We start from the raw sequence: 25,903 nt of genomic DNA on the forward strand, positions 1-25,903 counted from the left end.
GTTGTGCCGGCTTTAATGGGATACCCTTGGTGACAATCATGATTTTATTTCAGATCATCCCACACCCACTTCAAGTTGAGCCTTTAAACTTACAAAGACAAAATTCATAACTCCCCAAAGGTGTCATCGCCCAAGTGTCCAAAACTTCCTTTGACGCCCTCTGAACCTGAACTTTACTTGAAGGAATTTCATCGTTGTCTAACTGACATCCCCCCCATCTTAAAGGTGGCGGCGCTCGGGGTTGAGAGGCTGTCTGGACTGGCAGCACCTTGCTTTGGAGCAGCCTTGATCAAGCCTCATCTCTCAGCGCCACTCTGCCCATGACGGGAGTACAGAACAGGCTGACAGGTGACGACTTTACCGTTTTCTTCTTCCTTCTTCCTCTGAAACAGGCAGGTAAAAGCGTGGTCAAAGACAACTGACACGGTCAACTGTCTTCTTTCTGTCATACTGACAGTTTAAAGTGATGTTCTTCTCTAGGAGAATCACAAGAAGAATTTTCTCAGCATTTTGCATCATGCACGTAATGTCCCACACAGTTCTTGGAAATGGCACCGCACTGAGCCAGCCCCTCCCACAGCGTGATATTTTCCTCCTGTTGCTTCTCTTATGAGATTCCTTTTCTCATCGTGTGTTGTGAGGAGATGGTCCAGAAAAGGAGCCCCCAAAAATAACTGTCATGCATGTGGACAGGCAGTGATTAAGGATTTAACTGATCATCCTGGAAGTTGACAGTGAACCAGCTATTATCTAGCAGGAATCAAAGCCCTGGGAGGCTCGGCGCGCCCCTCAGCATCTCTCAGCTCCTCTCGGAGGCCTGGCCGACATGAAAGGAGACGTCAGGGTCTGGCAGCTGACAAGCCACTGTGTGTGTGGAGGGGGCGGGGGGCAAGGGAGCGAGTGAGAGAAAGCCTTAAGTAATAAGATCTTAATTTTGGCTGTTACCTCAGGGACTGTTTATCTGTGTTGCGGTTTTTGCGAGGTGGAACAGAAAGACCCGGCCGGTTTGTCATCACATACCGCTCGGGATGAGTCGTATACAGTAATCATTCGAAACCATTGCCGATGCAGAACGGGAAACTGGATGACCTTAGTTAAAAACAACGATGAGGTCTGTAGTGTGTGAAATGAAGCGATTGTTTTTTGGGTAGATTCGTGTCGGTGCGGTAAGGCTGTTCTTGCTCAACAAAGGGTTTTCCATTACACAAGATGCTCTGCACATGATCCTCCTTCTCTCCTAACTGAACTGTGTGCTTTTATGTGTGAGTGTGTCTGCGCACATGTAGCCGAATCCAGCTATGTAGCATAATGCTGACTTGCTAGCATCAGCGTACGGAACCGCCACCCCAACGGTTTTCATTGTAGAAACATACTTTCATACTGAACATTGTACATCTCATTTGAATCTCATTGAAATAATTATGAGAAAAACCTTTAGCAAGTGTTCCAAGTTCTGGCTGCAAAGTTTAGTTTTGACCCTCAGCAGGAATGGTGCTGCTTTCAATCACCAAATAATTTGAAAATCACATTAAAATGAAAATCATCCATCCCGTCCATCACGGACTTGCTCGGTGTTCTCAAGTTTAGTTTGGCAAAGAGCTTTGGTGTGGCTCACTACATTTGCGTCTGTATTGTGAGCTGTCGCTGCAGTCGAGGCTGGGTGCTTTGCATTTATGTGATAGGCTACACTTGAGCTGCTTGCCTGATAAGCAAGCTCCTTCTTACAAAGAATGCATGTCGCGCTATCTTTATTAAAAGTATCATTGGGGTGTTTTTTCAAGTTAAATTTACCATTCCTCACATGCTATTGCGGTTTCAAGTCTTCCTTCTGCTCCTGAACTTGCTCTCCCACCCACAACAGGAGCCTAATTTGCCAACCCATGACGGCCAATCAATGTCCATTCAGTGACACCTGGCCAGCATATGAACTTCTTCACCTACATTTTTGGATCACACTCTCACACGCTTCACATCAAATGGAAGAAATTATTGTTACGCAGCCTTAAACTGCTTTACTTTCCGTTTTACCATCAATGAGCATTTTTTTTTCTAGTTGCGACAGTACAGTGCACTGTACATTCATTCACACATGGCGAAAATCTTCCCACATTCTTGCGCAGATGAGTGCCATGCTCCTTCCTGCGGTCCCCTCACACATTAGACCAGCTCTAATAATAAAAAGGGAGAGGAGTCAGAGTGGATCCTTTGAGTGTTCAGTTGAGGGCGGGTGACCCACTTATCCATTCCACAGGCTTTGACTGGGCCTCTGGGTTAACCCACTTACCCACTCCCTGGGCTTCTGCAGGGGCCCTGGAGTGAAGGCCGTCACACCCCCCTCCCCTTTCTAAAGGGCAGTAGGCATGGAGTATTAACAGCAATACAATCAGAGAGAAAAAACACACACACACACTGTACTCAAACCTTGCTGAATGTTTGCCATATCGACTCACGGTGGTGTGTGTCTTAGTTTGTGTGTGCTTCTTCTTGTGTGCATATCAACCCGGAGATCTCCCTCTGTCTCCTCCACCATCCAAACTGCATTTGCATTTTAATGATGTCAATGTTTGTTCAAAAGCATGACAGGCGCTCAAACATGACAAAATGGAAATAAGGGACTTAAACTGGGGGGAATTACAGCCCATTCACACGTATTTTGCGTGACACTGACATAATGTACGTCCCAGTGTCCCTGCAAGAGAAATATGGAGGGGGTAGGGGGTGGGACGGGAGAGGCTCACCAGCGGAACCTGAACAAGAAGCAATCTATTATCTGATATCAGAGCTGCAACGTTTCATCATTTCACAGCTTTGTTTCATATAATTTCATTTGAATGCACTTCAGTTCTCAGCATCAATTCCCTTGCTTAAACTCAGTTTTTTTTTTCCTCTTCCAGACAGGGGATAATTGCCAGAACATCTTGCTAAATTGTCCATCACTGCGTTCTTAGGGGGAAAAAAGACACATTGTGCTAACCTTACTGTCTAGAAATATTCCCAAAGGCGCAACATAAAAAAATGTCAATGGATTTCATGATGAATAAATAATAAGAATAAAAACAAATAGAATAGTGGCTAATCAGCTTAGCACATCTAGCTCAAACTTTAGAAGTTGTGAGTTCAAATCCACATTCTGCCCTTCCTGTATGGAGTCACACATATGAAATGTGCCTGCAAAATACTAATTTGTGTGTCTAATATATTTTACAGGAACAACTTTGACGATTGCCCTGTGTCCTGGGACATTAAAGGTACGCGTTTTTCTGACCAGTGCAGCCCACAATGCCAGGTTTGTCAAAAGGCCTTTTCTTTTAGTTCACTGCGCATTCTAGTCCTTTGACTTAACCTTCATTCCCTCCACCTCCCTTATTATTATTTATTCATCATGAAGTCCATTGACATTTTTTAGAAGATGTTCTAGCAATTGCCCCTGATTATTTTTTTTGTGGACCAATAAATTGAAGTTTGAAAGGGTCTTAAGTTGAATTAATCAGATACTGATGGCATGTGTAAATTATTTTTCTTTTTCTTTTAAACCCCAAAATTCTTTGCACTGGTTAAGGGGTACTTGACTGAAAATATATCACAAGGGGTACATCACTGAAAAAAGTTTGAGAACCACTTGTTTTCAACACGATTAGGTTCATGACCTCATCCTTCACTTAGTCACTGGAAATAGAAATGTAATTCATTCCAAATGCATGCGACTGAGAGATGAGGATTTCACAACACTTACGTGCTGGTCCTCACCGGAAATGTAGTCTTCTTTCAGGCAAAATTTTGTCCATATTGGCGCCACTTAACAAAACCTGGAAGTTCAGAGATGTTGCATTACGAGATGGTGCATTCATTCTTATTGTTTTTTCCACGTGCAGTATGAGACTAAATTACAACTCCAGTATCGCTGGGCTGCAAAGCTTTGATTCTGACATTCTGCTTTATACTGGTCTGTGGGGTTTGGGAGGTTTTTGTTCAAGCTGTTGCCCATGGTTGTTAGGGCTTCGGGTGATACGGTATTTAATATCTCAAATCCCTGGTGGGATCATTAATTGTGGTTTGAAGTATATTATGTACAGTGCATAACACGCTGCTATCCAAAGAAGGCACTCAAAAGCTAGCGATCGCTAAAGATGCGGTGAATAATCAGATGAATGTACACAATCTATCCAGAGAGCACAGATGTAAATAGTGACAATGAGTTATGAATGGATTCCACTTGGCCGCCTTGGTTTCATTGTGGTGGCTCACAGGCATGCTGTCACGGCTTACTTGCACCCTTGAATAGAAAGTCATTAACATTCCTCACAACACCTGTGCATCCCACACTCACAAATCAAAACTTTGGGCAGTCGGGCTACAACGGTCGTGCAGTTTTCATTATTTGCCATTCCAAATGCCGAACGGTAATTCAATGGAAAATCAAATCATACATCATATAATCTTTGACAGAAAATAATATTTTTGCCACTCGCCCCTGGTCTAAATGTGCTGTACAGTAGCACCTTGACTCTCATCCTCACTTCTCCATATGCATCCAAGAGAATTTTCATCGCAGTGCTGTAAGCAACCCCCAGGAAAATATTTTTTCAGACCAATACCCCTGAACTAGCGCAAAGCATTTTTTAGATGGGAACAAAATGAGTACTATTGAAGAGATGTGCCATGCAATAAACTTTGGACCTGCATTTGTAATGGGATCTCTAAATATTGCATTAATGATGATGCAGATGCATAGACAATTTTAAATTAAAATTAAGGCATACAATATGTAGCAAAGGAGTCACTATAATAAAGTTTAGCAAAAACTTGTTCAATGTATCAATTATTTTTCTCTTAGTTTATAAAAAACAAAAATATTCCTGTCTGTGTCTTAAACAAGTACTTAATCAGACTTGCTGATATCTTTAGGAACTCTATTAAAAATGATCAAAAATCAACAAAATCAACAATAATAGGACAAAAAAATAGGACAAAACAAGAAATCACACATCTATGCATATGTTTCTTATTAAACTTTGGAAGCTCATTTGTAGTGGTATATCCAGACATATTTTATTCAGGAACAACAGAATATAACTTTTCTCCCAGAAAATTGTCATTTATGACAATGCACATCTGTATAATACTTAAAAGAAAAATAAACATACGTTTTTTGCAAAGTCCCAAAAACACAATTCAGCACGATGTTGCCTTGTGTTCCAATTAATTTGCTCTTAGCTTGAAAAGAACCAAGACTTATACAGTATCTGTCACGGCATTAAAAATCATTCAATCTGATTAACTGATACATTCAGGCACTCTGTTAAAACCTCATGTACTCTCAGAAGTGCCTACATGTAACCCCAGGGGTACTAGTACTGTTGTAGTGGGGGTTTTAGACCCCAAATTATGCAAAATTTCACCACATGAATTTTTTGACAGCAAAAATGATGTCTCCTCTCCCACTTGTCTTAACCTTAAGAAGTGCCTTGATGCGCATCTTCACTTCTCAATGTATTTTAAGTGAAGTTAGATGGTCCTTATGTATCATTGTGCAGTAATTATTAACTTTTACCCAGCACAAAGCATATTTTTGGATGACAAAAAGATTGCATTACAACAGAATGTTTTTCCATGCTTGTCTGATTTGTTAAACCTTGGAAATACATTTGTAGCGTTAACTCCAGAATATAGATTGTGTAACATCTGTTTAATTTCTGGCCTGTCTGCTAGAAAATTGTCATTCATGGCAATGTACTTTTGTGGAATACTCAACAAAATAAAAGGAGTCCTTATACCACAGTTTACCACCGTCATAGTGGGTTTGTAGATCACCAAATTCTGTTTGCCTTATCATCGTAAACCGATAGATGTGACATAGTCCCCCCAAAAATCTGAATGAACACTATGTAACTGCTTGGAGTGGTTTAGCAAATCTAAGAAATTCAAGTTTAAAAGTTTGCACACCCCTGTATTAAACGAACGATGATTGCACACGAAGTCGAAGTGATCCGCCCGCCCCATCTGCACCTCCTGCATCCCCGTCGCCTGTTTCCACTGCCTCCTCATCGGAGAGGCAGGCTGGCGGGTCTTATAAATGCTGTTGTGCTGTATTGAGCCCACAGGGAAACCCTACTCTGCTTTGGCGGCCATTACTGTCTAATGGCCAGATGATGGCTGAGACGCACACAGAGGCGGTCACAGATGCTGATTTACTGCCTTGCCGTGTATGTGTGTGTGCATGTGTGTGTATAAGCGTGCCGGTGTGTCACATAGATGCTGACATACCACCCTGGCCCCTGGGTAGAAGGGGGTTGGAGGGGGGGTGTAAGGTGATGGCAGTAACTCACTTGCAACTTGATCAAGCAAGGATAAATCATCTGAAGCTGTCCTGCTTCCTCACACACGCGCGCCATGAACACACACACACACACACACGCGCGCACACCCTCAGGGCCTCATTGAAAAAGATACGCACTCACATTGTTCGTTATGCGCCATACCTTGCAGATAAATATTACGGTTTTAACTCAGTGAGAGAATTCCGTTTTATTATTATTTTCCTCAATGCTCATAGTTGTAAGTTTCTAGTGAAGGCTTCTTGAAATCAATCATCCCCTCTCCAAAATCAATACATTTTACTCATATAAAGGCCAGTCATGGCGAAGTAAACATCCCGCTGCTGACAATGCATGGCATTTCAAACTTTTCAAAAATATAGCCTTGCTCCCTCATAGGCAGTGATACACAGACGTTGCGCATTGTTCTCTTTGAATGGGAGTTTGAGATGTTTTCGCCGACTAAAGGATAGTGAAATTCTGTCTTGAGCGCAGGTGTTTGAAATATCTCAATCTTTCCTTGTGGCTATATTTTTTTAAGGGGATGTATTGATGCTATTCTATTACATTAACGCTCAAGGACAAACAATCTGAGCTGGCTTAATCAGTTCACATCTTTGTCAACATTTATTCTTTGTGCGTGTGTGTGTGTTTTTTTAAATGGGTATTTTTTCAAATATTTGTGTAAAAAGTTCTGAGTGTGCTGTGACCATTTGCGCTTGTTTAATTGGACAATATTGCCTGTTCCCTTGAACTGTTTTTATGTTTCTTATCTGGGTTTGGGTGAATAAAACCTTTTAAACTTTTCAAGCATACGTCCTCTATTGAGGATGTGATCTTGTTGCCGCGATGAATGCGGAAAGGTCTTTAAGACATTGCCAACACTGAAATCAGATTTCTTTTGTATCAGGTGCACAGTGGCGGTCGATTTTTTTTTTTTTTTTTTTTTTTCTCCCCGTTAATGGACATCCACACATGCAAACAGTAATGCATCCACTCTCTCCTAAAGCTTTACAAACACAAGGTATAATACAAAAAAATTCAATAAATAAAAGAATACACAGGACAAGGACACCAGCCCCACTTCAGCTACAATCGGACTAACCTTGAGTGGCACTGGTCGTTTTTCCTCCTTGGAGCTGACTCAAATTATTTTGAATACTATTTCTATTACTATCAAATATTTTGAAAGAACTTGCGGATTTTCTTGCCTTGAGTGACAAAAGGAATAAATAGCCAAGTGTTGCACATTCCTTTTTCTGGGACCTGGTCTCCGTGACATGTGTGTCAAACCCCTGGCGCCCGGGCCATATTTGACCCGGTAAGCAATTACATGCGGCCCACTGGGATGTATGGAAATGGACCCGTGTGAACTCTTGTCCTAAGACGTCTGGGTAAAGTAATATCTTCACATGTTCATATAATGTGTCTGTGTGAGCAGCTGTTCACTGTAATGAATATTAACAAAACATTACGTAGGAGTTGCCTCACTGGGGAACTCCTGCGGTCCGTCCTGAGAATAAAAAGAAGACTCCGGCTCCAGCTCTGACAAAATGGCCTCTCAAATACTGTATATCACAAATGAGTTGGAATCAATTTATTGATGAAATGCCTACATGAATGTTTTGTTTTTTCCTGTCGCATTATTGAGGTAATTATGTTAAATTTTGATGTAGTTTTTTTTTTTATGTATTTTCAGCAATGGTTAACATTGCCTGACATTTTTTGAAGTCTGTTTTTTTTTTTTAACCGAACTAGTATTTTGATTTATCTATTTGGTTTTGTTTATTTTTGAGTAATTTGTGTTCTGTCGGCTTTTGACTTCAAGTGTACTTTTCCTTAAGCCGGCACAGCAAAACAAACATTTAACGCCTTCAAAACTACCACTAATAAAATTCATGAATCTTTTGCTTGAAGTAATTACAGTAATTTACCTCTTCTAACCCAGAAATTCATTCAGTGATAGTGATAGAGTCACTGACAATGCATGAAATTAATTGCAACTGTAACCTGTTAAAAAAAAAAAAAAAAAGTGAGTTGCTGCCGGGTCACTCGCTCGTGTGTTCTCCCCCCCGTCTGGCCTGTGACAGTCTTTCATGGTAAAGCTCTTGTCTTACCTGCGGATTAGGTGGATCAAGCATTGATTGGCAGGTCTTCTTTTGTTCCTCCACCTCCAGGAACACCATGTTTGGGGTTGCACGAGAACACAGGCGCGATAATACACCCGAGATGGAGAGGGCGCGATGAAAGATGAAGTCTCCTTGAATACGTTTGTGCACATGCCCGCATCAGTGTGAATGTGCGCGATTGTGCGTGCCCACCAAGGTGTATCTGCATTTGCAGCTGGATGTGTGCGTGTTAAGGAAAGGGAAATGTGTGTGTGTGTGAGTGTGTGAGCGCACGCTGAGCCCCGCTGTCAGTCCCTGCCATGTTTTACAGCCCGCACCGTGATTAGAGCTGTCGACTCTGATGTGATGACACGGGTTGAAACCGCAGCAGGGGTGGGAAGGAGAGACGCAGAGGAGTGGTAGAGGCAAAGAAAGACAGGCAGCAAGAGGCTGAGCCAGGGTCAGGAAGAGATCACAGGGAAAGAAAGTTTGAGGGGAGAAGGTTTGAAAGAGAGATTTGACCTTGACAACAGCTGCAGCAACCTAAAGCGCTGCTCTGCACCGGACAGCAGGTTCGGCCTGAAGAAGCCACTGTAGACTTCCGCCCAACGTTTCCTGCATATAATGGAACCTCACAAGTTCAAACCAATATATTTGGGTTATCTGCTTGTTCTTGTTCTATTTCAAAGTGAGTAAACATTTTCAGTCGTGTCATAAACACATCAAAAACCGGCTATAGGTGTGGTACAGCTTAGTGATGTGACCTTCACGAATGAACCGAGTCTTTAGATACAGTTGGATATGAAACTAAATAAATACTGTAGCTAGCTAGTTAATTAGCTAAATTACCAAAAGAACGTTTAGCTAGCTAGCTAACTAACTAACTAACTAACTACTAACTAACACATCCATCCATCTGTAGAATAATTTACTCATTCTGTGTCTTGCCAATAAAAGGGATTTTGACGTCTATAGTCGTCAATGAATCATGAATGAGTTAATAAGGACACAACGTTATGCAGATGTGCACTTTCATACTATACTTGCTGGGGGGTTGCAATTGTTTTCTTCTTCCGGGAGGCTGGGGGGTCATGACAAAATAATTGAGAAGTACTGACTAATGATGAAGTTCTTTTACAGCAAGTTCTACTTTGTTTTTTTTTTTATATCTATTTGTTTTGTTTGTTTTGGCTTTAGCATCTCACAAATAAACAATAAATCAAAATCTATTAGATGCTCATCGAACGAAAGCTGTTCTACACTCGCTGAAGTCTCCTATTGGGTCATTCGTGCAACACAGTCACACATTTTATGGCCACGACTCGAATATCGTTTCTATAACATATTTAATCCAGTCTCATGAAAAATGGCTGACCGTTCTACAAAAACCTGTGCTTCACATGTGCCCCATTTTCATATGTTCTTAATCGGGCAGGCCAAAGGAAAGGAGGAAAAAAAAAAAAAACTCCACATGGGAAGGGGAGTGTGCTGTGTTTGGCCTGTTTGGGTTTAATGTCTGCTTCTACTCTAATAGAGAATAAATAAACACTGCCCTGTTGTGGGGTGCACAGCCCATAAATAAATATATATATATATATATATATATATATATATATATATATATATATATGAACACAGTCATGGAGGCACACAGGTTACCTTCTCCTCGCAAGGCCAGTCAAAGCTAATACAGCAGAAAATGGTTTGCTCCCTGTCCTCCCTGTGTGCTGATACTGTTATTACTGCTGCCTAATAAGGCCCAGATGCCTAATATTAGACGTAATCTGTCGGGATAGTTTTGTTTATGTAATTTAATTTTTCCAGGCAGTTGTTTCCAATTAGATTGTTTAAAAGTTTTAATTGAATTAAATGAGAGATAAACATGAAGAGAAATGGCAAAACAAAAAAAACAAAAAAAGGAAAAGCAACCTGGACATGAGCCAGAGTAGTGTGCAAAGCGTGCGTGTGCGTGTGTGTGTGTGTGTGTGTGTGTGTGTGTGTGTGTGCCATAAAACACACCTATCATTAAAGCGCTCCCATTATTGCCAAGCCACTCAGGAGTGAGAGCCGCATCGTCTATGGTAATTATGACGTTATGAGGTGGCAATTACACTGAAATGCGTTTGACTGTCAAACGCCCACTACAATGACATGTCAGCCTGCTGAGATGAGCATAAAATGGTTGTAATGGAGAGAATGAAAGAAACAATAGCGAGGACTGCTTTGCTGCAAAATGGATTCTGACAAGAAAGAGTGGTGCAAGTTGCTTGACCTCGCTTACAGTGGTGCTGCATTGTCAGCGTCCTGTTGTGTGACGATGATTGATTTCTGATTTGGCCGATACTCCAAAACAGAATTTCCAATTGCCAATTGACTACCTGTGATAAAATGGAACCAAAATCCAAATGGCAGGGTAAAAATCCTGCATGTCCCAAAATGGGCAATTTTATGGTTTCCTTTTTCACATATTGGCCCCCAGTCAGCCTGCAAACTGTAACTACCTCAGAAGAGCTTCCGAAAAATGGTTCTCTTGTAACCACACATCACCGAAAACGAGAAATGCAAAATCTTTTTTTACCAGTATGAAGCACTAAAGTGGAAGAAAGGCTTTAGTGTCGTTTCTTGTCAAAATAGACTCAAACACCGGAACACGGAATATCCAAATTAAAATCCTTTGTTTCCCAAAAGTCATCCATTAAATACTCATCGTCAGTGCCATACAAAATACCCAAGAAATATTTTCCCTTTATGCTGGCTGACTTAAGGTCTAAATGGCCACGATCTCTCCTGAAATATGCTGACCTCGGTCGTTTTGACAGCAAAACATTTTGTGACTTTTAAGGAATATTTATTTTCCTTTCATAAACTGTTATTCTGAACGCATACACGGGGGAAAAAAAGCGAACGTTTTGTGTTGCATTCAATGTAGTTCATTTGTTTCCTTTTTTAACAGCTGTTGAACTGTACTCATGGTGCCAAGATTTTGATAATGCAGCATTAACAGCACAGTATTTAGCACAGTATCGACCACTTGATCGCGACGTTGAAACTTTTTTTTCTGTCAGTCGAGTACTGCCGCAAAGTGAGGGACACGCAAAGTTGCTATAGGAGAAAACGCTGGCTCTTTTACATCCCAGATTAGAAGTGAAATTTCTCAGCGGTGCTCTCCTTTTCAAATCCACTGTAAAGTGCTCAATAAGCTCAACCCCTTAAGAAGTCACTTTAGGCCTGAGATGGTGCGCCAATGATGTCCAAAAAAATTCGATGTTTGAACTTGGCTTTGCAAAGTGTGCACATTTTCTTTTTTCCATTGAGCCGTCAAGCAACTTTTTATAGTAAAACTACGAAAACGTCCATCCACGTGACTCTCCTCTTAGTTTCCTTTTTAACTGAGTTTACAGAGTTAAAATTTTCAACAGTTAATTAATTAATATCTGGCACATATTACCAGTATAATAACTAATTCAAATCTGTAATTTGTCTACTCCATTTTCTAGATGATGCTTGATGACCTATTTGAATTTGGAGGCGGAGCCAAACGTTTGGCTCACACTCTACATATAAATATTTCTTTTACCGTAGTTTTTGGAGGGACTGTAAGGCGCATGCAACCCCTTTCACTCCCAGCCAAGTCAAAATGGATTCGATAATTTGACGTAGATAGCTGCCAATGGCAGTGAATGAGTTAAAATCCTGTAATTCACTCAAAAATTGCCAGTGTGATTTATAATCAGGTGGTAAATGTCGGCTTTAATTCGTCATCTTTAATTCCTTTTCTTTCCTATTTACTTTAACTTACTGGGCTGAAAAACAAGACACCTGCCAAGAATTGATTATATATTAGAAGAAATACAATTTTGAAATATTCAATATAAATATGACTGATGAAGTTTGATTTATTTGCTGTGCTGGATTGTTTCTCTAATGCGCCTTATAAGCCGGTGTGCCTTATGGTCATAAAATACGATCATACTTAAAATGATGTATCGTTAGAGAGCTGTTCTTTCTTTCGCACAGGGGGCACACATGAGTAGATATGATGTTTTTCTGTGTTTTGAGCTTTGGGCCCGACCACCTATAGCGTAGCTGTAGTGCAGCAGTTATTGAGGATGTGTTGGTGAACGTACGCATCCCTGTTTACTTGGCACCTACCTACTGAAAGTATGAAAGGGTTGCCATTTTTTCTCCCTCCAAAGTTTTGGAAGTGAGGGTACGTAGATCATGGCATGGTGTTGGATCGGTCGGGGTGCGGAGGCAACATGTCAAATGCCTCAAAGGAAGAATAGACGGGTGCATGTCACGGCATTCCAGAGGAGAGGAAAAAAGAAAGACAAGGATCCCTTCAGAAGGCAGGGAAGTGTTGCATGACTGCTGTTTCATAAACACACGCACACACATGCAGCAATGCAGACATCTCTGGGGGAGGAATTGCGTCCTGATGTTTTTTCTCTCACTGGTAACTTTAGTATGGATGATTTAACGCTTAACTGCAATCAGTGTTAAAGCGTTCCACAAGGCTCACTCAGACGTAGCTGCCGGGCGTGTGCGTGTGTGTGTGTTCCGCACAGCCATAACAGACTGCCGGGCTGTTTAGAGAGGCCGGCTACAATGCGGAGGACAGATGTGGAAAACCCCTGGCTCTCCAGACAAGGGCCTCCTTCATCCCTCCTTACGCCATCCTTCACTAAGTCAGAGGGACGGGGAGATGGAGTTACTGAACTAACTTCCTGGATTACATCAAACGCCCTTTGCATGCAGTTTGTCTGAACGCAGCAGCGCCTCCTCCTTCTATCACTCAGCTGCTCTCATTCTATCTGCAGGGAGTCCATCACTCCATCTTTCCATCCAGACGTGTGCACAAACACAGTAGCGTCCGGCTCTGTCTGCCCCACTAAAAACCAGGCGTGTCTGGCATTTTCATCCCCGGTGCGCCGGGATCGCTGTTTGAACGGTCTGCGCGTCGGTAATCTGTGTTCAAGTGCACCGCCGATGTCAAGGAACTTGGCGTGCCGACGCAGATATGTTGAACTGTCTAATAGGGGTACGAAAACTGCGCCGATAAAAGCAAATGCTACAACTGGAGGAAAGTTTTGGATGATCGCTAGCGGTGCGACTCTGGTGTTTGGCAAGGGATGCCGCGGTTGAGAGAGTCCGAGCATGAAGCAGCAGGTGTTTGTGCTGTGTAAGAGGCATGGCCGAGTCAGTAGCCAGTGAGCCACGGAACAAGTTGGGATAGGGATTGGCTCTTATCTGCCCAGCCGTCTGCAGCTGTATTTACCTCCTTTGTTTGTTGTTCCCTAAGCAGTTGGAGATATGTGTGTGTTGCGTGTGTGTGTTTGCTGTCCCCCGTGCACCCTGAGGAGGACTGTGAATTTTCTGTGTCAGTGCGTCAGAGGATTTTGGTCAGAGTTTTGTTGATCCTGTCTTTGTTGATCCTGTGTTGTTGTAGAGAGGGGGACGAGAAGATTGAAGCATTAGCTATGGCAGCCCGGATTTAAACCCCCCTCCCCCCGCCACACCTCCGCTGCCGGGCAGGGCCACACGGTCCTCTGACCTATACCAAGTCATGAACAACTGCTGCAAACAAACAGTGCGAAAAAGCTCTTGGTTCCTGTCTTGGTTTTGTGTCATGCTTTCTGAAGCGAGGCGACTTCCAATTATTGGCCCCCCAGTTCGCTCAAGCACTCACGAGGTATGTGATGTTGAATGTCTGTGGCTGTGAGCCAATACTTTTTTTTTCCCCACTTGTATGACCAGTAGGGCTGCAACCGTCGAGCATTTTTCGTATTCGGTTATCCGACGGAAAATCAAATATCATGAAGACATTTTTAGGTATGAAAAACAACTTTTGTAAAACTTTGATCTTCAACATTTTTTTTAACTTACATTTATACTGTGCTTACACTACTTTCCTCTCTAGAAACATTAGATTTTATACAAAGCTCTCATCAAACATTTTTGTCTATGAGACCTATTTGCCAGGTGAGACAGCACATTTGAGTCAGCATTGATTGTCAAAAAGTGAAGACGCAAACTGTATTAGACTGAGCACAAAATGTACAGTATTCAAAACATACAGAATCATTTATGTCTATTGCGCCAGCCTATATGGAGCACTTGAGCGCTGCTAGCTAGCGACTATAATGCAGCCCGAGTCACTGGTAAAGACTTGCAACAGGTGCCCCATGTCAGCGTCTGCGCAAATACTAATTTGTTGGTGCATTTCCGTCATGTTTTACTATTATACAGAGCATCAACAATTGTTGCTCATCATCCTCATTGAAAAAAGGTTGCCCACAACAGATATACTAGATATAACAGATAGTATTTAGTAGAATAACTACTGTCACATTCTCATCTGTGGGGGACGCTCACATTTTAATCAATTTCAAGTTTTATGGGCACTTTCTTTTCAATGAACAAATTATTTCACTGCTTATCTGAAGGCCACTTTAAAAATACCTTGTTAGTAGTCCTCCACGAGTTTGGACACATTCCTCCTTAGAACCTTGCTCGGCATGCATAACAAGTGTCCCGGCTAAAGAAGGAAGTGGCGTGAAAGCAGCCTAAGAGCCTTAGCTTCCCAGTGTGACGCTGCAGTTCCAAACCATCAGAGGACGAAACACAGCTTGGAATCTGAATAACTTTTTTCTGAAAGCTTGTGTGAATGTCTTGGTGCCTGGAGAAAATGAGATCATGTTTAAAATCAAATATCCAAAATATTTTTGAAACCTAACGTTGTTTCCAATATTTTACATTTAAACGCCAATAACTTTAGAACAATGAATAGAAATGAAAGAAATAAGGTCAAAAACCCAGACTGCAATGGTATATCTTCTGAGGCACTGTTGGATTTGATGCTGTTCAAGTACTGACCATAAAGTTCCTCTGTTCACCTCTAGGAATGCAAAGTGTTTTATTGGTTTGCTTTGTAACAGTTGAAAACACTATAAACAGTAAATTGTCTTTTACCTGGGTATTAATCACATTATAAATGACCTTAGAGCTTATCCATAAAAGAACAACATTTACACTGATACATCCTACCCATCGAGCTATTTTACTTAAAAATTTGCAGCAAATTCGAGCAAATCACTTTTTTTCACTTCAGTGTGTGCCATTGCCGGAGAAATGTTTAGCTGGTATTTATTATGCACTAATGCTCATTTGAGCACTTGCAACTAGGAGCGTCAAAATAACACATTGCGATGAATTAATTACAGTCAGTTAAACCCTTAAATTTCTAATCATGTTAATCCAACTTCATTTCTAACATCTTTCTGGATGCTGATTTCATCAGTTTTCTTGCATTAGGCTTCTTGAGCTTGAGTTGTTTTGGGTTGGTCGATAGGTCAAACAGACAGACAAGATGGACGGTGTTTCACCTTAATGTTATTTTCTAATTAATTAGCCAATGACAAAAAAAAATGACAAAAAAAACCCAAAACAACAACACCGATTGATACCAATACTTTTGTTCAGATTTTGATTTGGGTAAGAATTTCAAGCCTTTGATGATGGTCATATTTATTCATGTACTCCTATTTATTTTCTAGATATTAAGTCAAAGAGCAGGCATAATAATTAGATTCACCATTTACAATTGAATTTGACTAAAGATAAAAATGTCACGGCCTTCCCCTTCCTCATTCGCCTTCAGATTTTTTATGACACTCCTATAGACCGCGCGCGATGAGGCGTGCTAGGAAAAGGCATTCATAGAGTCTATTAACACACTTGTGCAGCAAATAGTCTGAATACAAATGTTAATATGAAAACTCAATATGGTATAGAAATGAGGATTATTAAAAGACAGGGAAACAAAACAAAAGACACGGAAGTGGAAACTGAGATAGCGTAGCGCGCGCCAGCTAATATTGAAAAAGCCAAATGTGAATAAGGAAGGAACCTTTGTTAGCATTTGTGTGCTCAGATCCTTCGTAATGCCGAGGCGTGTGTGTGTGTGTGTGTAGGTGTGTGTGCTCGAGCAGCTATTTGTGTGTCACTCTGTGTGTATGTGAGCTGTGGCAATCACGCAAACAAATTAATTAATCTCCCATTGCTAAGGGGGTGGGGAATTGATGAATTGAGCTGTTCTTGGTCTACCTCCCCCTACCCATTCGTCTTTCTCCATCTCATCGTTTACCCCTTTTTATGAACCATGGCAGTACATGCTAAAATAATGCAAAGCCATGTTTTGAAATGGTACACAAAAATATATGAAACTAGTTCTATGTGCTTGATTTCTAAAGTGTTTACAGTTCTGCGACCGACCTAAAAGTTAAAACGCCAAATGAAATGCCTGAACTTTCTTCAAAACAGTTTTCTGTGGTGTGAAACATGATTTTTATTTTTTTTTTGGATAACATTGAGTCCTTCAGAGCCCACACAGGCGGAAGAAAAGAATTGATGCTTGTTGTATCACATGGTATTGAAGGCTTTTTACACAGGCATAAATGGTGGGCAGTTGAACAAGTCCAAGGCAATACAGCAAGACTTTCATCCAGCCATAAACAAACCAGGTCACAGTGTGTGTGTGTTGTTGGTCATGTGTGTGACCGCAGTCTGAAAAATGCTTTGTCGTTTTAGCCAAATGAATATTAAAGCAAGCTGCCATCCTGTTGGCGATTATTGGCAATTGTTGGAGGTTTACGGTTGCCTCAGATACCCCTCGACAGTGCAAATTAGAAGAAACAAAACGTGTTGTTGACTGTCCCCACGGCACCGGGCAGTAATTGTCCCGATGACAAATCCTGGAGGAAATGTCCCTCACTTGAACCTGCCTCTAATAAATGACACAGTCTTTTGGAATCACTTGGAGGTTTCCTGAATCCAGAGCATTTGCGCATACAACACACCAGAGATTCTTGAATATATTGCTTATATTTTAGGCATGTGCCATCATTAATTCAGTAATTTCTGCCCATAATGAAAGTCTTCAGCATCATGCAACTCCTGTGACCTCGTTCACTTGTGCCGACACAATTACGACCTTTTAAGAAGTATGTAGTAATTATAACATAAAATAAATTTTTAAAAGTTTGTAAAATATTTTGTAACTAGAATATTTGCAATTTCTGAAGAAATTGCGTGTGAAGGTGTAACCTCTGAAGGCAAAGGTGTTGAATGATGTGGAATGGTGGGAATTGGGGGAATTGATTAAAGTTGGAACGGTCCGAATCGGATGAAGAATGACAAAGATAGAAGTGATAAACTGAAAAAGTGGAATTGTGGGTAATTTTTGAACTCTGGAAAGAAGAAAATTCAAACTACCATTGAATGGGGGGAATTGGATGAATCGATTAAACTTGGAACGGTCGCAATCGGATGAAGAATGGCAAAGGTAGAAGGGAAAAACTGAAAAAGTGGAATTGTGGGAAATTTTTGAATTGTGAGTAAAAATGGAGTGGCGGGCATTGGGAGAATGGATTAAAGTTAGAACGGTAAAAATCGGATGAAGAATGGTGAAGATAGAAGGGAAAAACTGAAAAAGTGGAATTATGGGTAATTTTTGAATTGTGGGTAAAAATGGAGTGGCGGGCATTGGGGGAATTGATTAAAGTTGGAACGGTCAGAATCGGATGAAGAATGGCAAAGATAGAAGGGAAAAACTGAAAAAGTGGAATTATGGGTAATTTTTGAATTGTGGGTAAAAATGGAGTGGCGGGCATCGGGGGAATTGATGAAAGTTGGAACGGTCAGAATCGGATGAAGAATGGCAAAGATAGAAGGGAAAAACTGAAAAAGTGGAATTATGGGTAATTTTTGAATTGTGGGTAAAAATGGAGTGGCGGGCATCAGGGGAATTGATTAATGTTGGAACGGTCACAATCGGATGAAGAATGGAAAAGATAGAAGGGAAAAACTGAAAAAGTGGAATTGTGGGTAATTTTTTAATTCAGGTAAGAAGAAAATAGATACCACCATGTAATGGCGGGAATTGGGGGAATTGATTCAAGTTGGAACGGTCGCAATTGGATGAAGAATGGCAAAGATAGAAGGGAAAAACTGAAAAAGTGGAATTATGGGTAATTTTTGAATTGTGGGTAAAAATGGAGTGGCGGGCATCGGGGGAATTGATGAAAGTTGGAACGGTCAGAATCGGATGAAAAATGGCAAAGATAGAAGGGAAAAACTGAAAAAGTGGAATTATGGGTAATTTTTGAATTGTGGGTAAAAATGGAGTGGCGGGCATTGGGGGAATTGATTAAAGTTGGAATGGTCAGAATCGGATAAAGAATGGAAAAGATAGAGGGGAAAAACTGATAAAGTGGAATTGTGGGTAATTTTTGAATCATGGGAAGAGGAAAGGGGATACACAAATGAAATGGTGGGAATTGGGGGAATCCATTAAAGTTGGAACGGTGGGAATCGGAGCAGGAATGGCCAAGATAGAAGGTTACAAAGTTTTGGATGAGGAAAATGGGAATGAGGAATTATGGGTAAAAATATGAAAATAGTTATGAATTACTGGAAGGTGTGAATATGAGTAGTATTCAAATTGGGGAATGTATTAACTGATTAATGTGAGTGTGAAGTGGAGAAGCTTTAAATAAAAAATGTAAAGTCCGCCACTGGGAATGAATTATGAATTGTTATACATGAAAAATATGTAATTATGGGAAAATATTGAAAATTATTAATTGTTACAATAGTGGGAATGAGCCAACAGGCGAAATGTATGAGTTAAATGTTATGAATATGAAATAGGAAAGCTCAAAATGTGAAATGTTTAATCTCCCATTGGGAATGAATGGGAAGCCCTCCCATTGGAAATGAATTATGAATATTTGAAGGATGAAAAATATGGAATTATGGGAAAATATTGGAATGTATTAATTACTGGAATGATAGGAAGGATCCCTATAACGAGATGAATAAGTTAAATATTGAAAATATGAAAAGGGAGAGCTGTAATAATGAAACAAAATATGACCCAATGTTAGTCAATGGGACTTTTTGGGGTGGAAAACCGGGAATTCTGGGAAAACTGTGAATACTTGGAATTCCAAAAATGGAAACGCCCTTCGGGCGCTTTACTGGAATAATGTGAAATTGGAACGGTGTGAATCGGATAAACTGGGAATGAGCTGAAACCCGTCGAAAAACAGGCAGAAGTAGAATAATAATAATAACTAGAATATTTGCAATTTCTGAAGAAATTGCGTGTGAAGGTGTAACCTCTGAAGGCAAAGGTGTTGAATGATGTGGAATGGTGGGAATTGGGGGAATTGATTAAAGTTGGAACGGTCCGAATCGGATGAAGAATGACAAAGATAGAAGTGATAAACTAAAAAAGTGGAATTGTGGGTAATTTTTGAACTCTGGAAAGAAGAAAATTCAAACTACCATTGAATGGGGGGAATTGGATGAATCGATTAAACTTGGAACGGTCGCAATCGGATGAAGAATGGCAAAGGTAGAAGGGAAAAACTGAAAAAGTGGAATTGTGGGAAATTTTTGAATTGTGAGTAAAAATGGAGTGGCAGGCATTGGGAGAATGGATTAAAGTTAGAACGGTAAAAATCGGATGAAGAATGGTGAAGATAGAAGGGAAAAACTGAAAAAGTGGAATTATGGGTAATTTTTGAATTGTGGGTAAAAAATGGAGTGGCGGGCATTGGGGGAATTGATTCAAGTTGGAACGGTCAGAATCGGATGAAGAATGGCAAAGATAGAAGGGAAAAACTGAAAAAGTGGAATTATGGGTAATTTTTGAATTGTGGGTAAAAATGGAGTGGCGGGCATCGGGGGAATTGATGAAAGTTGGAACGGTCAGAATCGGATGAAGAATGGCAAAGATAGAAGGGAAAAACTGAAAAAGTGGAATTATGGGTAATTTTTGAATTGTGGGTAAAAATGGAGTGGCGGGCATCAGGGGAATTGATTAATGTTGGAACGGTCACAATCGGATGAAGAATGGAAAAGATAGAAGGGAAAAACTGAAAAAGTGGAATTGTGGGTAATTTTTTAATTCAGGTAAGAAGAAAATAGATACCACCATGTAATGGCGGGAATTGGGGGAATTGATTCAAGTTGGAACGGTCGCAATTGGATGAAGAATGGCAAAGATAGAAGGGAAAAACTGAAAAAGTGGAATTATGGGTAATTTTTGAATTGTGGGTAAAAATGGAGTGGCGGGCATTGGGGGAATTGATTCAAGTTGGAACGGTCAGAATCGGATGAAGAATGGCAAAGATAGAAGGGAAAAACTGAAAAAGTGGAATTATGGGTAATTTTTGAATTGTGGGTAAAAATGGAGTGGCGGGCATCGGGGGAATTGATGAAAGTTGGAACGGTCAGAATCGGATGAAGAATGGCAAAGATAGAAGGGAAAAACTGAAAAAGTGGAATTATGGGTAATTTTTGAATTGTGGGTAAAAATGGAGTGGCGGGCATCAGGGGAATTGATTAATGTTGGAACGGTCACAATCGGATGAAGAATGGAAAAGATAGAAGGGAAAAACTGAAAAAGTGGAATTGTGGGTAATTTTTTAATTCAGGTAAGAAGAAAATAGATACCACCATGTAATGGCGGGAATTGGGGGAATTGATTCAAGTTGGAACGGTCGCAATTGGATGAAGAATGGCAAAGATAGAAGGGAAAAACTGAAAAAGTGGAATTATGGGTAATTTTTGAATTGTGGGTAAAAATGGAGTGGCGGGCATTGGGGGAATTGATTCAAGTTGGAACGGTCAGAATCGGATGAAGAATGGCAAAGATAGAAGGGAAAAACTGAAAAAGTGGAATTATGGGTAATTTTTGAATTGTGGGTAAAAATGGAGTGGCGGGCATCGGGGGAATTGATGAAAGTTGGAACGGTCAGAATCGGATGAAGAATGGCAAAGATAGAAGGGAAAAACTGAAAAAGTGGAATTATGGGTAATTTTTGAATTGTGGGTAAAAATGGAGTGGCGGGCATCAGGGGAATTGATTAATGTTGGAACGGTCACAATCGGATGAAGAATGGAAAAGATAGAAGGGAAAAACTGAAAAAGTGGAATTGTGGGTAATTTTTTAATTCAGGTAAGAGGAAAATAGATACCACCATGTAATGGCGGGAATTGGGGGAATTGATTCAAGTTGGAACGGTCGCAATTGGATGAAGAATGGCAAAGATAGAAGGGAAAAACTGAAAAAGTGGAATTATGGGTAATTTTTGAATTGTGGGTAAAAATGGAGTGGCGGGCATCGGGGGAATTGATGAAAGTTGGAACGGTCAGAATCGGATGAAGAATGGCAAAGATAGAAGGGAAAAACTGAAAAAGTGGAATTATGGGTAATTTTTGAATTGTGGGTAAAAATGGAGTGGCGGGCATTGGGGGAATTGATTAAAGTTGGAATGGTCAGAATCGGATAAAGAATGGAAAAGATAGAGGGGAAAAACTGATAAAGTGGAATTGTGGGTAATTTTTGAATCATGGGAAGAGGAAAGGGGATACACAAATGAAATGGTGGGAATTGGGGGAATCCATTAAAGTTGGAACGGTGGGAATCGGAGCAGGAATGGCCAAGATAGAAGGTTACAAAGTTTTGGATGAGGAAAATGGGAATGAGGAATTATGGGTAAAAATATGAAAATAGTTATGAATTACTGGAAGGTGTGAATATGAGTAGTATTGATATTGGGGAATGTATTAACTGATTAATGTGAGTGTGAAGTGGAGAAGCTTCAAGTAAAAAATGTTAAATCCACCACTGGGAATGAATTATGAATTGTTATAAATGAAAAATATTGAATTATGGGAAAATATTAATAATTATTAACTGTTACAATGGTGGGAATGAGCCATAAGGCGAAATGTATGAGATAAATGTTATGAATATGAAATAGGAAAGCTCAAAATGTAAAATGTTTAATCTCCCATTGGGAATGAATGGGAAGCCCTCCCATTGGAAATGAATTATGAATATTTGAAGGATGAAAAATATGGAATTATGGGAAAATATTGGAATGTATTAATTACTGGAATGATAGGAAGGATCCCTATAACGAGATGAATAAGTTAAATATTGAAAATATGAAAAGGGAGAGCTGTAATAATGAAACAAAAAATGACCCAATGTAAGTCAATGGGACTTTTTGGGGTGGAAAACCGGGAATTCTGGGAAAACTGTGAATACTTGGAATTCCAAAAATGGAAACGCCCTTCGGGCGCTTAACTGGAATAATGTGAAATTGGAACGGTGTGAATCGGATAAACTGGGAATGAGCTGAAATCCGTCGAAAAACAGGCAGAATAAGAATAATAATAATAACTAGAATATTTGCAATTTCTGAAGAAATTGCGTGTGAAGGTGTAACCTCTGAAGGCAAAGGTGTTGAATGATGTGGAATGGTGGGAATTGGGGGAATTGATTAAAGTTGGAACGGTCCGAATCGGATGAAGAATGACAAAGATAGAAGTGATAAACTAAAAAAGTGGAATTGTGGGTAATTTTTGAACTCTGGAAAGAAGAAAATTCAAACTACCATTGAATGGGGGGAATTGGATGAATCGATTAAACTTGGAACGGTCGCAATCGGATGAAGAATGGCAAAGGTAGAAGGGAAAAACTGAAAAAGTGGAATTGTGGGAAATTTTTGAATTGTGAGTAAAAATGGAGTGGCGGGCATTGGGAGAATGGATTAAAGTTAGAACGGTAAAAATCGGATGAAGAATGGTGAAGATAGAAGGGAAAAACTGAAAAAGTGGAATTATGGGTAATTTTTGAATTGTGGGTAAAAATGGAGTGGCGGGCATTGGGGGAATTGATTAAAGTTGGAACGGTCAGAATCGGATGAAGAATGGCAAAGATAGAAGGGAAAAACTGAAAAAGTGGAATTATGGGTAATTTTTGAATTGTGGGTAAAAATGGAGTGGCGGGCATCGGGGGAATTGATGAAAGTTGGAACGGTCAGAATCGGATGAAGAATGGCAAAGATAGAAGGGAAAAACTGAAAAAGTGGAATTATGGGTAATTTTTGAATTGTGGGTAAAAATGGAGTGGCGGGCATCAGGGGAATTGATTAATGTTGGAACGGTCACAATCGGATGAAGAATGGAAAAGATAGAAGGGAAAAACTGAAAAAGTGGAATTGTGGGTAATTTTTTAATTCAGGTAAGAAGAAAATAGATACCACCATGTAATGGCGGGAATTGGGGGAATTGATTCAAGTTGGAACGGTCGCAATTGGATGAAGAATGGCAAAGATAGAAGGGAAAAACTGAAAAAGTGGAATTATGGGTAATTTTTGAATTGTGGGTAAAAATGGAGTGGCGGGCATCGGGGGAATTGATGAAAGTTGGAACGGTCAGAATCGGATGAAGAATGGCAAAGATAGAAGGGAAAAACTGAAAAAGTGGAATTATGGGTAATTTTTGAATTGTGGGTAAAAATGGAGTGGCGGGCATTGGGGGAATTGATTAAAGTTGGAATGGTCAGAATCGGATAAAGAATGGAAAAGATAGAGGGGAAAAACTGATAAAGTGGAATTGTGGGTAATTTTTGAATCATGGGAAGAGGAAAGGGGATACACAAATGAAATGGTGGGAATTGGGGGAATCCATTAAAGTTGGAACGGTGGGAATCGGAGCAGGAATGGCCAAGATAGAAGGTTACAAAGTTTTGGATGAGGAAAATGGGAATGAGGAATTATGGGTAAAAATATGAAAATAGTTATGAATTACTGGAAGGTGTGAATATGAGTAGTATTCAAATTGGGGAATGTATTAACTGATTAATGTGAGTGTGAAGTGGAGAAGCTTTAAATAAAAAATGTTAAGTCCGCCACTGGGAATGAATTATGAATTGTTATACATGAAAAATATGTAATTATGGGAAAATATTGAAAATTATTAATTGTTACAATAGTGGGAATGAGCCAACAGGCGAAATGTATGAGTTAAATGTTATGAATATGAAATAGGAAAGCTCAAAATGTGAAATGTTTAATCTCCCATTGGGAATGAATGGGAAGCCCTCCCATTGGAAATGAATTATGAATATTTGAAGGATGAAAAATATGGAATTATGGGAAAATATTGGAATGTATTAATTACTGGAATGATAGGAAGGATCCCTATAACGAGATGAATAAGTTAAATATTGAAAATATGAAAAGGGAGAGCTGTAATAATGAAACAAAATATGACCCAATGTTAGTCAATGGGACTTTTTGGGGTGGAAAACCGGGAATTCTGGGAAAACTGTGAATACTTGGAATTCCAAAAATGGAAACGCCCTTCGGGCGCTTTACTGGAATAATGTGAAATTGGAACGGTGTGAATCGGATAAACTGGGAATGAGCTGAAACCCGTCGAAAAACAGGCAGAAGTAGAATAATAATAATAACTAGAATATTTGCAATTTCTGAAGAAATTGCGTGTGAAGGTGTAACCTCTGAAGGCAAAGGTGTTGAATGATGTGGAATGGTGGGAATTGGGGGAATTGATTAAAGTTGGAACGGTCCGAATCGGATGAAGAATGACAAAGATAGAAGTGATAAACTAAAAAAGTGGAATTGTGGGTAATTTTTGAACTCTGGAAAGAAGAAAATTCAAACTACCATTGAATGGGGGGAATTGGATGAATCGATTAAACTTGGAACGGTCGCAATCGGATGAAGAATGGCAAAGGTAGAAGGGAAAAACTGAAAAAGTGGAATTGTGGGAAATTTTTGAATTGTGAGTAAAAATGGAGTGGCGGGCATTGGGAGAATGGATTAAAGTTAGAACGGTAAAAATCGGATGAAGAATGGTGAAGATAGAAGGGAAAAACTGAAAAAGTGGAATTATGGGTAATTTTTGAATTGTGGGTAAAAATGGAGTGGCGGGCATTGGGGGAATTGATTAAAGTTGGAACGGTCAGAATCGGATGAAGAATGGCAAAGATAGAAGGGAAAAACTGAAAAAGTGGAATTATGGGTAATTTTTGAATTGTGGGTAAAAATGGAGTGGCGGGCATCGGGGGAATTGATGAAAGTTGGAACGGTCAGAATCGGATGAAGAATGGCAAAGATAGAAGGGAAAAACTGAAAAAGTGGAATTATGGGTAATTTTTGAATTGTGGGTAAAAATGGAGTGGCGGGCATCGGGGGAATTGATGAAAGTTGGAACGGTCAGAATCGGATGAAGAATGGCAAAGATAGAAGGGAAAAACTGAAAAAGTGGAATTATGGGTAATTTTTGAATTGTGGGTAAAAATGGAGTGGCGGGCATCAGGGGAATTGATTAATGTTGGAACGGTCACAATCAGATGAAGAATGGAAAAGATAGAAGGGAAAAACTGAAAAAGTGGAATTGTGGGTAATTTTTTAATTCAGGTAAGAAGAAAATAGATACCACCATGTAATGGCGGGAATTGGGGGAATTGATTCAAGTTGGAACGGTCGCAATTGGATGAAGAATGGCAAAGATAGAAGGGAAAAACTGAAAAAGTGGAATTATGGGTAATTTTTGAATTGTGGGTAAAAATGGAGTGGCGGGCATCGGGGGAAT

At 40.1% G+C, this 25,903-nt stretch overlaps 1 long non-coding RNA gene across 1 annotated transcript in view; it reads left to right on the forward strand.

The window, feature by feature from the left end:
• Nucleotides 1-254: 254 nt before the first annotated feature.
• LOC148419024 (uncharacterized) overlaps nt 255-25,903 on the forward strand; it is an 85,976-nt gene continuing 60,327 nt past the window's right edge. The window contains exons 1-2 of the long non-coding RNA XR_015866540.1: nt 255-348; nt 3,208-3,286. This is a non-coding gene — a long non-coding RNA (uncharacterized LOC148419024). The remainder of the gene's footprint in view (nt 349-3,207; nt 3,287-25,903) is intronic.

This window comes from Hippichthys cyanospilos, chromosome 9, assembly GCF_059441005.1.
Source record: "Hippichthys cyanospilos isolate Australia breed blue-spotted pipefish chromosome 9, RoL_Hcya_1.0, whole genome shotgun sequence".
In the NCBI taxonomy this organism is placed as follows: domain Eukaryota; kingdom Metazoa; phylum Chordata; class Actinopteri; order Syngnathiformes; family Syngnathidae; genus Hippichthys; species Hippichthys cyanospilos.